Below are 12,861 nucleotides of genomic sequence, written 5' to 3'. Positions count from 1 at the left end.
AGATCATGCAGAATAATAGCTTTATCTTTCTCAATCTCAAACCTACAGGGTTTTAGAGTTACGAGGCTTTTGATCAACATTTCTGGAAGGCTTTGAAATGTGTGAGCGGACATGCTTTAAAAAACAAACCTCTGTTTTAAATAGACATTTTCACTTGTAGACGATGGGAAATGAGGGCACGCGTTTCCACGAAAATGTAGGAGCCAGGGATGATATCTGAATGAACTTGAAATGGGAAAATCTATTGGCTGAAGTATTCCACAACAAAAAAGAGCCCAGCGCATCCCAGTCTTTCTGTTCCTCTCTGCAGCCTGCACAGAAGAGGGGAGCGTTTTATTCCAGAAGCATTCCAGTTGAGAGCCTGTTCGTACCGCGAGATCTAAAGGCGAGCATTGTTCATGGAAGCAAATGAAATCTGAATGTGTAATTTCTTACAAGTCCCTACTTTGAAGCAGGCTTATCAAGGACAGTTCAATCCACTTTGGTCTCTTTAGGGATAATTTTATTGCCGGTCTGCTGAACCCAACCACGTCTTGTTTGCTGCACGAGGTGTAGTGCTTGGCACATGATGCTTCGTAAATATTTGTTGAATGAACATTTCTGGAACGGTGAGATGGAAACCAAGTCCTCTTTGGTACCTTAATTTGCATGTATGATTGAGTCAAACTGGATTCAGAATCTGCAGTCTGTGTTCAAGTTTTGACCTCGTGTGAACTGAAGGCTACGCGGACCATTAGGGAAACACTGGGGGCCACGGGAAGTGCCCTGCTCTCGGATTCGGAAGGGGGCTGTGTGACCTTGGGTGAGGCAAGTAACCTCTCTGGGCCGTACTTTCTGTAAGTTGAAACCCCTATGCTAGCACACTGTTTCCCAAATTGTTTTCCAGGATGCAGATGTCACGGACGGGGTCTCGGGTGAAGTAAGCTCAGAAAACCCGGCTACAGTATCTGTTTCCTCTACAAGGCTTCTTAGGGCTTTTCTGTGCAGCGTGGATCCCCAAGCAGGAGAGAATTCGGCCCTGCTTCCCGATGTCTTTGACCTTGTGAGTCCTCGTTTGGCTCAATTCCCTATTCCCTTCTCTCTGGAGACCACAGTGGCGGGGAACGCAGTTTGAGAGACCCTTACTAGTCTGGAAGTCTCTAAAGGGTAGCTAATCTAATCGAAAGGAACCGTTGTTGCAAGCAACTTTGTGTGTGGGGGGGGGGGGGGGAGGGCAAACATTCTAGGTCTCGTTCAAACCATTTGTGTGTTAGGAAAAATGGGTTATGTGGGGACTTTGAAAGTCCCTTCTGCAAAGTGTCTCGAATCACTTCTTGTGATTATTTCCACCTACTATGTGCTGGGCACTGTCCTGGGAATCCAGTCACCGATCAAACGCTCTGGTGTCTTGAACTTGTGTTTCAGTAGGAGGGACACAGTGGAACTGAGCCCCGCATGGGACTCCGCCCCTTGTTGGGCTCCGCATGGACCCTGGTTGGGATCCTCTCTCCCTCTGCTCCCCTTCCCGGCTCGCCCTCGCCCTCTCTAAAAAAAAAAAAAAAAAGGAGAGGCCCAATGCAGAGAGTCCCAGACGAAGAAGTGTCGGGGCGAGGCTAAGGTCTAGGCCGAAGGGTGCTCCTGGCAGAGGGACGTCTGGAAACGGGGCCACGCATGGCAGCGGGGAGGAGAGCGAGGAGGTCAGTGCGGCTGGAGCCCTGTGGGTGGTTCCCGCCGAGAACGGGAATAGGCGACGACAGCAGGCGCTACGGGGGTGCGTCCTGCGCTGGGCACCACGCACGTGCTAATTCACGCTCATCCCCCGGCGGGGCAGGACCTTCGTCACCCCCATTTTACAGGTGAGGAAAGGAAGGCATCAGGAAGCTAAATAGCGAGCCCAGGGTCACACAGCCCCTGACTGGCTGAGCTGGACTTGACCTAGGCAGTCCGGCCACGGAGGCTTTCGTGTTCACTGCGGTGGTGAGAAGGGCTGTCAGGGCGTCCCCAGTCAGCAGAGGCACTAACGCGGGGATCAGACGACTCCTCGCCCATTTGCTACTAGCTGGTTACGGGACACTGTCCTATATCCACCCGTCAGCCAGCCTCCACCGCGCACCTGCTCTGAACACTGCCTCGCGTTCGGGGAGGGGAGGTGGCAGAGGGCAGCGGGAGAAAGAGCCGCGTCCTGAGCCCTTCCGTGGGCGGCCAAGCGCTTTCCTGAATCTGTTTGGTCCTCACGCTAACCTCACGTGCTGTCTTCCGTCCATCTTCCCGGTGAGGACACTGAGGCACAGACAGGTGACATTGCTCATCCAAGGTCACGCGACCACTAAGTCGCGGGGTCAGTATTTAAACCCAGGCCAGTGGTTCTCGGCCGGGGTGACTTTGTTTCCCAGGGGACACTTGGCCATGTCGGGAGACACTTTTGGGTGTCATACCTGCCTGTGGGGTGCTCCTGCCTTCTCGCGGGTAGCGGTCACGGCTCAACAGCTTACGGTGCACGCACAGGCTCCGCCACAATTTTCCGGCTCTGAGAGGCCCTGACCCAGGCTGGCGGACTCCAGGTGCCTGCACTGGACCCACAGAGTTACACTGCCCAGGCTTGAGGCTCCGCAGAACCGAGTTCAGACTGTAGTTTCTACCTTTATTAGTTGTCTGCATTCGGGCCCCTCTCGTAGCGTCAGTTTCTTTATGTGAGGAATGGGTACATTAGCCCCAGGGGTTTGGGTCGGGATGAAATGAGAGCGCATGATACCGAAGTTATTTGTTTCCTTCTTTTTCCTCTTCTTTCTCCTTGTTCAAAGAACTCCACGGCTCGATACATTTGAGTGGACTTGGAGGTTCCCAGCTCGTGGAGAGCTACATCATCCTAGAAGCGAAGGCCACAAGAGCTGAGCTCCATTCTGTCTTGGCCGCACCGTCCTCTTGGCCTAGAGCACCGTCTGGGGTGGAGGCGGTGCTCAGTACGTGTCTGTTTCCGCCTCGGAGGCGCGCCAGCGCGAGCGCGCACGCGCAGACCGGTCTTCGGTGCTTCCGCTGAGTAGCTAGGTCCTTACGCAGCAAGTCCCGGTGGTATTGCCCATTGCGGGGTGCTGGTCCTCGCGTTGGGGGCTGATCAAAGGCCTGCACGTCCCCACAGGAAGTGGGAGGAAGTACGGCACCCCCGGACGCTCTTTTGTAACTAGAAAGGGCCTCCAGGAGGCCGCGTTTCCTGCTGCGTAGATTCTGACGTGCGCTCTGGGCAGGGACGCCACAGAGGCAAGGCTGTGACCCTCTCAGAGCGTCGCGTCGGGGGCACACGCTGTCGATGCCCAGTACTGGCGATGTCAGTCTTGATCGCGGCGCTCTGGCAGAACCCACTACAGAGTTACTAAGGTTACTTGGTACTTGTAATGAAGATACTTGATAGGCGTCCTCCGGAGAGATACTTTGAGGTTCCAAAGACACCCCAAGATTCTTCCTCAAACTTTCACCCCTTGGTTTTGGCATCTACTAATCAGCCTTCCCCGAATCAATTATTATCGTGCTGGCCAGACGGTGTGTTTAAAAAAAATTCCATCACTGGGGCGCCTGGGTGGCTTAGTCAGTTAAGCATCCGACTCTCGGTTTCCGCTCAGGTCATGATGTCACGGTTTCACGAGTCTGAGCCCCACATCGGGCTCTGTGCAGACGGCACAGAGCCTGCTCGGGATATTCTCTCTCTCTCTGCGCCCCTCCCCTGCTCACGCTTTCTCTCAAAAATAAATAAAGAAACTTAAAAAATTCCATCATTGTTTTATTGCTGGTTTTTTACTGTAAGGGAGGGCATTTATTCTTATTTTTATTTATACCTGTGTAGACTCTTGAGTTCCTAGTTTTTATAATAGGGTATAATCCTTTCCTCTCCACGTTTATTGTGAGGTTGACATTGTCTCAGATTTGGCCAAGTGAGAGCACTTTCGAATTGGCGTCTGTGTCCTTTCGATACGCTGTCATTATTCTTTGGGCACTTTGCTTTTTTTTTTTTTTTCTTTTTTTTGGCCCAAGACACTCCAGACTCATCTTGTGTATTTCCCGTGTGAGCTCTGGAATCAGCCGTTTCTTCGAGGAGTTTTGATTCCTTTTAGCAGAGAATGGTATTTAGAAATCAAGATCTGGGCACTAGGGTGTTATTGCTACTCAGGTCGTTTGTTTCTAGGTCCCCTCAAAGGACAGAGCTGGGAAATAGATCTGGGTAGATATACGCACACATATATTCACCTGTGTATATGCACATATCCAGAAGTATCTACATATATATTTCTATACTTCGCTATGTACATCCATTAAGTCCCAGGGGTTTATTCTGATGCCTTGTGGACATATTTTAAAATCATCAGCCCCATTCAAATTCTGACTCACTAACCTGTTAGTTCATGAGAGCTAGAAGTAAAGAGATTAAGCTACCTACCAAGGGTTTTTCTTTCTTCTTTCTTTCTTTCTTTTCTTTCTTTCTTTCTTTCTTTCTTTCTTTCTTTCTTTCTTTCTTTCTTTTTCTCTTTCTCTTCTTCCTTCTTCTTTCTTCCTTTCTCTTTTTCTTTCTTTCTTTCTTTTTCTTTCTTTCTCTTTTTCTTTCTTTGTGGCATATTAAAAAGAGAATAATAATGGGACTTACCTTGTAGTTCACTGGCAGGGTTATATGATATGATGCGCGCAGAATGGAGGGCCATGCACACAGTGAGAATTTGAAAACTCTCAGCTCTGTGATTGTATCTACAAGACGGAAGAGCACAGGGCCGGGCCTCTCCGTGTCCAGGGAGGAGTCCTACGCTCCATGTTTAGGGTAGTGCAGAAACCAGGAGCTCAGGGGCCAAGATCCGGGACACGGATGGAGTGGACCAACAGTAAATCAAACTTGGCCACACCTAAGACAGGAAGAAACAGGGCCACAATGTCAAGCTTGATGAGGAGAGGAATGGTTGAGACCAGGGGAGAGCTAAGAAGAGAATGTTCCTGAGCTCATATGGAACCCCCCCAGGGGCTCTAGGCCACTTTGGGGAAGGACTCAAAGGAACCAGGAGCATCCCCACTCACAAGTGGGGGCAGAGTCACCAGACTTTTGCTTTGGCACTGTTGGGGAGATGCCATTTTGACGTTTCCCAGTTTGGGGCCTGGGGACCCATGTGTCCCATTTGTGGGATATTAAAACAATGCTGGGCCCAGGGAGACCCGGAGAACATTGTTTTCTGAACAGAAATGGCCACTATAATTTCTTTTGTTTAGCAATTTTTAATGTTCTTTAAGCAAATTTGAAAGCTGGCTGGAGGCTTCAGCACTCATTTTGTCCACCTCCTTCCTTGTGCCCATGTGGAAACTGAGGCCCAGAGAGGTTGAGGCACTTGTCTAAGAAGCCCAGCAAGGTCATAGGAACTAGACCCACATCTAGAATCCAGGTCTCCAAGCCCTGGATCAGTGCTCCTTCCGCAGCCTGTGTGCTCCGTCCCTGGGGGACAGAGGACACTCCCTGTCCCGGGAAAATCTTTCTCCGAAGGAAATCACGAGTGCAAAAAAGTTCACGGCCAACTGTTCTTTCCATGCCAAATAAGTTGAGATTTATTTTTTTCCTACAATATCCCCTGTTAGGATGGAACATTGTTGACTTGTTTGTGGATTAAATACAGATGCCCAGGGGGTTTCTGGACCCTGATTAATTCTGATCAAAAGAAGTGTGGAGAATGGTAATTTACAACTGACAAAGTTAGCTCTCAGGAGGGGGCGAAACAGCAGTTCAAAGGCTTGTTTTTCTGTTTGTTTTGGTATTTCATGGAAGAGAGCAGACTTTTCTGAGCAAAGTGGCAGGAAGCCCTGGTCAAAGAAGAAAAGAGGACTTTAAAAATGAGTTGAGGACAAACTCAAAGGGGCTGGGTCTTCAATACTGAAATCTCCTCCTGCAGGGAGGGAGGCCGCTACAACAAGGAAATAAAGAACGTCAGCAACTTCCTGTCCCCTCCCTGGCCCCCTCCCCCACTCTGGTAGAATCATTGGGACATTTCAGGCAACAGAGAATGAGCAGCAGATGGGGAAGTGGGAGAGTTGGGTTTAAGTCCCAGATGTGGGATTTTAAGTAAATGATTTGACATCTGAGTTTGGTTTCCTCATCTCAAATAGTGACAACCATCATGCTTACATCTCAGGGTCGTTATGAATGTAAAAAAAAGAAAAAAAGCCTCATTTACCAGAAGTTACTTCTTACCAGATGCCATGGGAGGATTTGTACAGAGTGGTCTCACCGCGCTTGTGAGCAGGTCAGCTCCTTCCCACCGCACAGCTGAAGATTGCCGAGGTTCAGAGATGTCCTGCTCCTCGCCCCGGGTCACACAGCTAAGAGGCCCCCACTGTTCACGCCCGGCTCTGTCTGGCTGGCCCCTACCCCACATGGTAAGAATGGGGTGATAATAAATCGCAAACCTAACAAAACAAACCCTACAAGCTCCGAGACGTACGGATCGCCTATTCTGTGCCGGAATTAAAGGTGGGTTAGCATCATAGTCTCTGCTTCCGTGACCCGATGCCATGGCCTGTGGAGCCCTCAGGGGTCTGGGAGGAAGGGAATCTGGTGGCAGGGGCAGTGAGGGGCGATGAGGCTTTTGAATTCGGCACTGGACGCATGCGAAGGTGCATAGGGCCGTCCGGGTGGGTGTGGGGATGAGGATCAGAGGTCTGGGTCTGGGACCTCCACCCCCAAGACGGTCTGAGTGCTGGATTTGCACCAGGCACTGTGCCAAGGGGCTCCTGGCCATGAGCTTCAGTCCGCTTGCAGCCTGAGGCTGTGACGATCCTTCACTGTCCCTGCTGGAGGCGCGGCCTGGAACTTGGGTCACCACCACCCAAAGCCCAGGCTAGAACCCCCGAGGAGAATGGTTCTCTCCAGTCCCGGGTTCTCCTGTTGGAGGGTTCAGAGACCCCTCTGGCCCCTCGCCAACGCCCCTTCTATTTCAAGTCACTTTCAGTTTGTAAGAGCTCCTCTTTTGTTTTGCTTCCCTTGGTCTTGGGGACCCAGCATGTGTCCAAGTTTTCTCCCTGAGAGCGGGAGGAATTTTTGTGATGGCTGAGTTGAGGGACCCTCAGGAAATGCCTTTGCAAACAAGCAGGAGGGACGAAAGCTTGGGTCCTGATCCGCCAGACAGCAGGGAAAGGTTCACAATCCAGAATGTGGTGAGGGACTCGTTGCTCTGGTTGGTCTGGTCGGAGCGCAGGGCCCCGGTTCCCAGGCACGTCCCCCCTCAAGGGCAGGCATGCTCGTGCTCTGTGCCCGCAGAGGACCTCAGGGCGCCAAAGAGCACCCTGGGGGGAGGCCCCAGATAACAGTTCATTGGATGCTTGCTACATCCTAAACATTTTATAAACATTAACTCATTTAATGTTTACAAAGAGCCAGGAGGTACAGTGGACACCACCACTTTACAAATGACAAAATCGAGGAATGGAGAGGTCCAGTGACTTGCCCAAGGTCACACAGCAAATATGGTGGATATGAGATTCAGACCTGGGCAGTACTCTCCCCCACTAAACACTCTCGTGGCCACGCGGCTCATGCTCCCTTAGGCCTGAGTACTGGGGGCCAGGGGAGAACCCCCAAATATCCCATCCAGAGACATCAATCAATCCCTATCTTTTTCTTGAACAGCTATGACAACTGTCTGAGGTTATTAAGATCATTCTCCAGACCCCAACATTGTCACCTGTGGTTGTTCCCAGACCATTCCCATCCCCTCCCCAGCCATGCCTTTCTCCAGTGAGCCTGGCCCGGGGTTCTAACGAGCATAGGGGCTGGTTCACCCAGAGGCACGGGGTGGAGAGGAATAACATGAATGGGGGTGACCAGGCTCCTCAGTGGAACGTGTGTCACATTGGAGGCTGGAGTTCCAGCCTCTGAGATGGATCCTGAGTGCCCAACAACATCTACCCCACCTGCTGTCACAGTTCAGGGGCCTTTTCATGGAAGATCAGTGACTTTACTGCCCATCTAAGAGGCAGACCTCTGTAGGAAAGGTGGCTCGTGGACATGAACTCACGCGGCTGTGCAAGTGATCACTTCCGCCCCCGGGCATTCCTCTGTAATTGGCTCATTAGCTGCTGGGTGCTGGGGTTGGGAGCTGGGCCCCAGGATTGCCAGGGGGGCAGGATACGGGCTGGGTAGAGCCCTGGCAGGGGGGGAGGGTGGTGGGGGGAGAAGGGAGGATGAAGTCCGATAAGTGTGACACAGGTTGAGAGGCCATCCTCTGGGCCACAAGAGAGTGAGAGAAAGTACAGAGGGAATTCAAGAGCGTGAGTTCCCGTCCGGGTGGAACAGCAGGAAATACCTTGTAGCTAAGGTAGTCCTTAGAGGAGCCTTTGAAAGGCTTGTGACAGGAGAGCAGGTGAAAGGGGTGGGAAAAAGCAACGCAGGAAGAAGAAAGAACATTTGCAAAAGAGCAAAGGTGAGTAGACATTTTGTCCCTTGGAAACATTTTATTTATCTCCTTATAATTTTTTTAGTGCGTATTAATTTTTGAGAGAGAAAGAGAGACAGAGAGGGAGACAGAGCATGGGCAGGGGGAGGGAGACACAGAATCCGAAGCAGGCTCCAGGCTCCAAGCTGTCAGCACAGAGCTGGACACAGGGCTCAAACCCATGAACTGTGAGATCATGACCTGAGCCCAAGTCAGACGCTTAACCGACTGAGCCACCCAGGTGCCCCTGGAAACAAACACTTTAGCCGTAAGTCTATCAACATCGACAAATTTTCCCCTAGCAAGTGCTTGCTAGAGTAAAATGCACTGAACAAATTAAATTCATTGATCATTTTTCTCTTTGGTGCAAGGAAGCCATTTACAGCATGACTTTCCATTTTCTTGTTTTAATCTGGCTAAATTTATTTTTATTGAATCGACTATTTTCTTGGAAACCTTCACAGTGAAGACGTAATTTATTGACCAGTTTCTTTTCTCCATATCAAATTTTATCCATATCTCCTGCCACTGTGTTTTCTGTCTGGAGGGGGGAGGGAGTTATTTTTTAGCAATTTACCATTTAATTGTGCGATCGCCCGTTTTGTTATTTATTGATGATTTCTATCAGCAATATTCATTGTGAATCAGATTAAAGACTGGTCATTCGGATTTATCATTTAGCTGACCGATGAGAAATTTGTGTCATTTCCCGGGGTGGTCAATTACACTGCTAATTCAGTTCTTTTAAATACTGCCCATCGGATTGAATATTGTGTGCTAATTGGGTCACATGCCTGTCTCTAGCTTGCTGACTGCAGACCAGAGGGCTTTTCAGCCTCCATAATTACAAGAACCAGTTCCTTATAACAAGTCTCTTTGCATACATGTATACATCCTATTGGTTCTGCTGGAGAACCCTGACTAATATAGCCTCTGGCTGGGTAGTAGGTGGACCCGATGCAATGGAAACTGGGCAGTTCTAGGGACTCATTCTGGAAATTCAGGGGTAACATTGGGTGCAGTTGGCACTGGAGTTTCCAATCATGAGATCTGAGAACCTAGGCATAGAATCTCTTCTTGACAGTCCAGTGGGGTTATTCAGAAACTCTGGCTTCAGGAGGCAAGACCCTGTCACTGAGCTGGGAAATGGGGTTCAGGGCAAAGCCCCAGGGTGACCAATAGATAGATTAATTTATCAATTCATCAGCTTATTACAGGAGGCACTATGGTGGAGGGGTTATGCCATGCAGACTCTGGAGTTGGATTGCTAGTTTGGAATTCCTGTGCTCCCACTTACTAGCTATGTGACCCTAGGGATAACTCGTGCCTAAGTTCCCCAATTTATTGAGTGGGGATAATTGTAATAGCACCCCAAGTAATGCTATAAGGATTAGATGGGTACTCTGTATAAAGCCCTTACAACAATACCTGGCACATTGTTAGTACTGAGTTCACTCTATATGATGTGTTAGTCAGGCTTTGTTGTGATAATGCTACGTAACAAGCAATCCCCAAATCTCAGCTCTGACAACATATAGTTTCTTCTCACGTTCAGAGGTGAGCCTGGCTCTGTGGGGCTCTACAAGGCTTGCCTAGATCCAGATGGGCCCGGTCCAGGCCGGGAGTTGGGCTCATGTCTGCTTCACTGGGTTCTTGAAGACCCAGGAAAAGGGCAAAAGGGCAGCAGCTGCCTGAGGCACATTCATCTCATATTGGAGGACAGGATCACAAGAGGCTAAGGACATTGGATGCCTCTGTTGGGATGTGGCATTCACTGAGTTTACTCGTACTCCATTAGCCCAAGCCTGTCACATAGCCAAACCCAACATCAGTGGGGTGGGGACGCACACCCCTCCCACGCAGGCAGGGGACCTAATGGGTGCTGGACGATAATACAGTCCACAGAATACAGTCTCCCACAGTAGGATTTCCTGGGTGCCTAACAGCTCCCAGGAAGTGTGCTGAGCACCAGGGATTCAGAGGTGAGTGACCTGCCCTCAGGGCACTCTCACGACACTGGCAAGAGCTGGCACAGGAGGCCCCCAAGAGAACTTAACCCCTCCTGAGCACCAGCAAGAGCTACTTTAATTCTCAGATCTCTGTAAACCAGGTATTACCATATACCTGGTAATTTTGCATATAAGGTATTTTGCATATAAGGGCACTGAGAGGCGCCCGGGTGGCTCAGTTGGTTAAGCGTCCGATTTAGGCCCAGGTCGTGATCTCACAGTTCATGAGTTCGAGCCCCACATCAGGCTTTGTGCTGACAGCTCAGAGCCTGGAGCCCGCTTCGGATTCGGTGTCTCCCTCTCTCTCTGCCCCTCCCCTGCTCATGCTCTCTCTCTCTCTCTCTCTCTCTCTCTCAAAAATAATAAACATTAAAAAAAAATTAGGGACGCTGAGACTCAGGGAGTTAGGTCACTGTTTTTTGGACCCACAGCTAGAAAATGGCAGAGCTTGGAATGACACCGCAGTGTGGATGACCCTTCGCTCTGCTCTTTGCATGACAGCTGTGAACTCAAGCATGAAGGCAGGGACAGCACATCAAGGACGGCCTGAAACTCCCGACCCTGGCAAGAGTCTGGTCCCCGGTCTGCAGGGATGTGAGCTCCAGCAGAGACATCTACAAGCCTAGACCCTCACGGCTAGGCTAGTGACTCCACCCATCTGAGGGGCAGATTCAAGTTATCAACTGCCGGTCCAGTATGCTGTCCGGAAGCCACTTCCCACATCACCCATGCCATCGTTTCCTCCTGGAAAACATCCTTGATTGCCTGGAGTTTTGCCTGCTTCGTCAGTCCACAGCGCCCGAGCACTTCCTCCAGGCACTTTCCCCATTGTTACTCTTTATGTACGTGTATATCCTGGACTCAATGCTCACAGGAAGCCTGTGTTCTCCAGTTTTGCGTCCTCTGTCCCCTGAGTGCCTGCCTGGGAACTGGTACTGAGTAGGGGTTGAATAGAAGTGTGTGGAATGAGTGAATGAATGGCCAGGTCAGTAGAGGCTGCTGAGTCCCCAGGAAGGAGAGCGGATGAGGTTTACGCTGGACCCTATCTCCTCTCTGGCCCTCTGCGGGGGATTTCAGCCAGGATGGGTCTGGGGCCCCTGCACAGGGTATGTCAGGGGACAATGGCCGTGTGATGCCACCGCCTTTTATCATCTGGGAAGTAGCCATGATGTTGTGTTAGTTGTATTTGTTGTGTTCTTTCCGCTGGCTTTGGTCATTATCCCAAATACTCAATTTACGCAGAAGCACCTGTCCCCGCTGAAGCAGAGGGGGCACCTTCCCAATCAGCCTAGAGCATTCGCACGGGCACGATCACCCATCCCAACACCCACTACAATCAGAGGCTGCTGAGAAGCCTCATTTTCTTTGTGGGTTATTTATAACCAAATCATAGTGGGAATCATTATGTAAAGAGGGCTATTTCCTCCCCTGGGTTGCCAATCTCTCAATCTCTCTATTTCATGTAAGGTTCTAGCTGCAGTGATCAGACTTAATGAATGGGCTTGTACTAATGGCAAAGGAGCTTTGTTATTCTTACCTTTAGGATAAAAAGAACCCCAAGATAAAGGGGGCCTTAGATGATTTTTTTTTAGAGAGAGAGAGAGAAAGCGTGCGAGCCAGGGAGAGGGGCAGTGGGAGACAGAAAGAGTCCCAAGCAGGCTCCGTGATGTCGGTGTGGAGCCCCATGTGGGGCTTGATCCTACAACCCTGGGATCATGACCGGAGCCGAAATCAAGAGTCAGATGTTCAACCAACCGAGCCACTCAGGTGCCCCAGAGATTTTCTAGTGTAATCACCCAGGATCACAGATAGAAAACTTGAGGATCAAAGGAGGGAAGTTAATCTTTGACGTTGGGAAATTGCGGAAAGGGCCGGAGCCTGGAAACCCGAGGCTCTGTTCTAATTTATGCTTAATCACTTACAATATACGTGATTCTGAGACAGGTCCCTTGTGGTTCTGGGTCCACGTTCTTCTTTGTGAAAGGTGGGGAGACTGACATCTATTCTGTGATGGAAGGTCGGAGATGCTGTATGAGCGTCTGGCCCTCATAGATGCCCCAGTGATGTCACAGCCAAAGAGATAATGCTAGAAGTTTTCTTCCTATCGCCCTGCATTGCTTCCACAGGAATAACAACAAAATCAGAATATAGTCCCCTCAGACACCAGGCATTGTCAGCGGGGAGAATACGTCCCACAGAGGGTTCTGGATATCGCATGAGCGGATCAGGAGCACAGAGCTGCCTTCTACGATGTGGAATGTGTGGCCTTGGCTCTGGGTCCGGGTGGCGGGCAACAGGAAGCTATTCCTGGAGGTGGGGGAGATGCTAAGGTGCGCCATGCAGTAGAGAAATAGTTGGTAACACTGTTGTCCGGATAACTGGGAAGGCAGGTGACGTGTTGAAGGAGCCAGTGACTGGAGATGAAG

The sequence above is a fragment of the Acinonyx jubatus genome, chromosome B1 (assembly GCF_027475565.1).
Source record: "Acinonyx jubatus isolate Ajub_Pintada_27869175 chromosome B1, VMU_Ajub_asm_v1.0, whole genome shotgun sequence".
NCBI classification, from domain to species: Eukaryota; Metazoa; Chordata; class Mammalia; order Carnivora; family Felidae; genus Acinonyx; species Acinonyx jubatus.
This window is presented reverse-complemented; position numbering follows the sequence as displayed.